General features: G+C 34.9%; 1 pseudogene; it reads left to right on the forward strand.

The window, feature by feature from the left end:
* The first annotated feature begins 3,531 nt into the window (after positions 1–3,531).
* Positions 3,532–4,784, forward strand: LOC118181262 (growth hormone-inducible transmembrane protein pseudogene; annotated as a pseudogene).
* The last annotated feature ends 309 nt before the right edge of the window (positions 4,785–5,093 follow it).

Genomic DNA, 5,093 nt, shown 5'->3' on the forward strand with positions numbered 1-5,093 from the left:
AACGGTCCTCTCTGATTGGTTAAATTTCTTCAGTTCCCGGCAGGTTTTAGCCGCCCGTCTAAACCAGGGGATAATTCTCCACCCCCCTTTGTAAGAATTTCATAAGGGGGGGGAACGCGGTCATCTTTGTATTTTTCTGTTAAGTATTTAGATTTAGTTTATGAATAAAAACTACTGTTCTTCACGCTTTGATATTTATCATTTTTTTCTGTACTCTTTAATATTTAATTCATAAAATACGTTAAAAGTCATCTAAATGTAGATAAATAAACATATATATTTATTTTTCGAAGTCTGGGGATCAATTGCATGCATATCCAGGACGAGAATTATGATTTTCAACCTTCCGAATAAATTCAATAAGCTAAAAGAAAAGATGTTTCTCTATACTTGTAATTTAGGTTTAAGGCAACTACATACTATTCCAATGAATAAAGAAAATTTTACACTAAGTTTATGGTAAGGGTTTGCATTTTAGAAATTATGTTTATTCCTCCTAAACGAACTACAAAATCACCCTGAAAAAAAAATTGGACAGTGTAGAAATCTTGGCCAAAACATCCATATAAAATGCTGCATATCTATAAAGGGATGCATGGTTTTCTTGTACTAAGTACATTACTTTTTGCCTGGGATTGAACATTGGCATATTTTTTTATTCGGATTCTAACAGTAAACTGGCATTGCTGTAAAGTCTGATGGGAGAGTAGATCCTAAAGAACTCTGCAAAGAATATTGGATTCAATGAATAAGCAATGAAAAAAAATTAAATTAAATGACTACATAGTAAAATATGCAAATATTAAAAGTAATAATTGAATTAATATGCATCAAAATTCTGTAAAGCTTTTTTCATGTTATTGTTATTTTTTGTTTTCGAATAAACTTTTTAAAATTTTGTGATTTCAAACATAATTTGCAATATAAGTAAAAATACAAAACTCAGATACATAACTATGGTGATATGCTTCTTATTATAAGTAAGAATGGCAACGCACTCACCAGCAAGATCACATGACCGCATCTCAGATAGAGATGGAGACAGAAGCAACGATGAAGTTCGAAAGCGAAGGACACTGTATTCTTCTTGTGATGTTATTCCGTTTTTATGATGTCATGAACTGATTTTCTCTCCTTATTTCTTTTTATTTTTATGTGTCATCTTCGTGTTAATTACGTCTGTTATGTTTGTGTGTTTTTGTAATTAAATTACAAAAATGTCACTACAGTTGTCGTCAATAAGACTGTTCCAATAGTTCGTTAATACAACTACATCCTACATAAACAACTCTACTGGAAATACTTAATAAGGAATCAGCGTATTTCCTCTTGCATACTATCAGAGTGTAAGTGGTAAGCACATCCAGTTAGCAAATGGAAGCTGTGTCGCTCAAATTCTAGGGATGGGCAGTTGATTTTCGTAATTTTTGACACTGGGAAACTTAAAAATCTCTACAAAATATATTACCGGAATACAATAAGATTAAGATTTCGGTTTTAAGAATAAATTACTCGCTACTAACCGAGCTAAAAATCATAGAAGTTTTCTTAATTGTTGAGATACTGGTTCTGTGAAACCTCATATCATATTAAACATGAACTCTATTTCTCTTTGAAAAACACCTTTTAACTATGTTAGTTTAATAGTTAATAAAACTGACTTATATTCTAACCAGTATGACATCGTTGAAGGAGACTGGAAGCAATTTTATATTACGCTGCAAGAATTATTTTTAATGAACGTGTTTTTACAGTGTAACATTTCTGTAGGTATTTCAAATTTACTTAATTTTTCAGTTCATAAGAGTCAAAAATTTTACTAGGCGTAGTTTATACTTTCGATAAAGTGCTAAGTATGCGTGAGTTGTAAAATCAGAAGAAAGGCAATTTAAGTTTGGTGTTAATTTTAGAGAAATGCTTTGTGCGTTTCAAGAGAATCTAGATTTTTAGATGTTTTATCTGCCTAGAACTCACAATTCGATTATACCTCTTAGATTTCTTTTATCTACTGAGATTTAAATCTGGTAGACTTTCTCTTTTGTTTTTAAGATATGCTTGGACGAACATTTCTCTAAAAATGTACTTTAATTCAAATTCTGACTAATTTTATAGTTCAGTTTATTCTTGCATGCACTTTTATTTATTATGCTTATATCTCTCATCAGTTTTCACGTAGTTAATTCATATTACATTTTGTAATTTTTCTTTGATATTTTTAGTTCTCTTTTGGATATTTGATTCATAAGTTATGTTAATCAGTCAATTACTATGATTTCTAACTTCTAATACATTTCTCCTTTTTGTAGCTATAATGTGGGTGCAAATACTACATTGAATGTTTTTTAAACTGACGATTTTGAATAGGGTTTTTCGCAGTGGTGATCGCAGTTTTGTTTTCGGTCGCGCAGTTCGGCAATTTATATTCCGGCTCTAGCCATTTTGTCAGCCTAATTTAATACGTACCATTAAAATTTTGAGCCAACGTAAGATCTGTGTAGTCTCCGACCATGGTACCTTTAATTTTAAATTTCACCTTTGTTGTTTTAAATACCCGCGAGTGGCGACGTTTATTTGCTTCTGAAAGTTGTCCTTTAAGAATTAACAAAAAGGTTGTTTACGCGCATGCGTAAAGTTTGTGGCTCTGAGGTCCGAATTATAGATCATTTCGGATAATGGACGTCCGGATTGCAGACTTTGTACTGTACATTAAAGTGGCAATGACTTTTCATTTAAAAAACGTTTCTTGTACGTCTGCAGATTTCTGTGTTTTCCATTACTGAATATAAATATGATTTTTGTTTCACTTTTACTCACACGTTTTAAGGAATCAAGGGGCTATCCAGAGTCAAAACCGTTCTTAGAAATTACAGATTGGTCCTTTTTGACTGACAAAAAAGCATTTTAAATATGGAAATTATTCATTTTAATTACAATTCTTTCTTTTCCATTTGCATGAACCGAATTATAAAAGACAGTACCTTTATTTTAGTTTTCAGTTTGTTTATTTTTTTGATAGGTACCAACTTGGATCTCTTGTACAACACACCAATTACCCATAATGTTCAAAATACCTTTTCCAATGCACTTTATTTTCGTATATGAAATACCTGGATGATTCTATTTCCAAAACTATTATTAAACAGATAAAATCATGAATGGATTGAAGCAGACGTAGTTTGAGTGAGGTTTTGCGCTCCCAAAGATTTGTAGTTTTCTATGCATACTTTTAACTACTCTTATTCATATAAAATTATGAAACGCTTGAAGGAGATGCTGTTTGACTGAGGTTTTACATTAACAAAGATCTGCAGTTTTCCATGTAAACCTCATATTTTTCAAATTTCTTGTTTACACACGAGCTTTCGGAAGAGCATGTCAGGTGTCTGCCGAAAACAGTGGCAAATACATCTCGAACGAAAGCGTCGCGGAGAGAACAACGCAGAGAGAAAACATCGTGAGAGTAAAGAAGGCAAGGAGAAAGCATCGCAAATCTAAAACTTCGTGGTACAAAACATCGTCATCAGGATCGAAGCGGTCGACCATTTTATAGCGTGAACGTGTGTAACGTATTTCCTCAGTGAACTGTGAACTTTTTTTAATCTCAGCTACCAGCAATGGCAGCTGCATTATTAGTGATTCGAGCACATGTTCTTGGTCAATCAAGAGAAGTGCTATTAAAATCTGGCAAGCTTCTTGTGAGGACTCCAATGATAAATCAGTCTAAAGGGCTTGCTAGCAATGCACGTTCTGCATTTCGTAGGTCTAATGTCATTGCTAGAAGCCCAACACTGAAGGAAAGGCTTCTTGCTCCACAGAAGGGAACAGCCTTCGATCTAGGCAGTGGTTTGTTGCTTGGAGCATCTGCATTTGGCGTTGGAGCATTATGCTACTATGGAGCAGGACTTTCATCTGAGCCTGGAGCAATTGATAAATCTGTGATATGGCCGAATTATGTAAAAGACCGAATTAAAGCTACTTATGCCTATTTTGGAGGAAGTATTGCTATTACTGCTGCATCTGCTTTTGCTGTCAGTCAATCACCTAAGCTGATGAGCCTTATGATGAAAATCCATGGCTTGCAATTGGAGCTACTTTTGCAGCTATGATTGGTAGTGGCATGGTTGTTCGATCTGTACCATATTCAGAAGGCTTGAGAGGAAAACAGCTTGCTTGGATGGTTCATAGTGGTATAATGGGAGATGTTGTTGCACCTTTGTGCCTGCTAGGTGGGCCTATTTTAATGCGAGCTGCTTGGTATACTGCAGGTATTGTTGGTGGGTTATCAGCTGTTGCAGCTTGTGCCCCAATTGAACGATTTTTGTACATGGGAAGCCCACTAGCCTGTGGGTTAGGTGTTGTATTTGCATCATCTTTAGGTTCAATGTTTTTCCTACCTACAACTGCTTTGGGAGCTGGACTGTATAGTATCAGCATGTATGAAGGCCTTGTCCTCTTTGGAGCTTTCTTATTATATGACACTCAGAGAATAGTTCGCATGGCTGAAACATATCCAGTATATGCTATTAAACCATATGACCCTATAAATGCGTCAATTTCAATATACCTGGACACATTGAATATTTTTATTCATATTGCAATGCTTTTAGCTGGTGGTGGTTCAAGAAGGAAGTGATATTTATGCAAACCAAACATTAGTTGTAAATATTTTGAGATACTGTAAATATTTTGAGATACTGTAAATTTGTAGATACTAAGGCGATGGAGTGTAAAGGCACAACGCTACCTCAAACATGAAGCGTTAAGTCATAACGCTACTTTATGTAACATCGTCATCAGAAATAAAGCGGTTCAAAAACATCGCAATTGAAAAACATCGTCGTATCGTAGTTAAAAAAAAAAGGACGTACAAATCATCGCATGACGATAACGTCGCAGACATGCGTTCCCTGCTAAAAATGCCCCGTAGAAACCCATAAAATTTTTTTACGGGAAATTGACCTACGGGTACCCGTACAGCTCTGCGGGTACCCATAGGCCAAATCCCCGTAAAAACCCACAGACAGAAACCCGTACAACCGTACCCGTAGGCCAAATCCCGTAAAAACCCATAGAAAGAAACCCGTACGGTTGTA

Source organism: Stegodyphus dumicola, chromosome 3 (assembly GCF_044657685.1).
Source record: "Stegodyphus dumicola isolate Sdum_Otavi_A_Nest chromosome 3, ASM4465768v1".
Taxonomy (NCBI): domain Eukaryota; kingdom Metazoa; phylum Arthropoda; class Arachnida; order Araneae; family Eresidae; genus Stegodyphus; species Stegodyphus dumicola.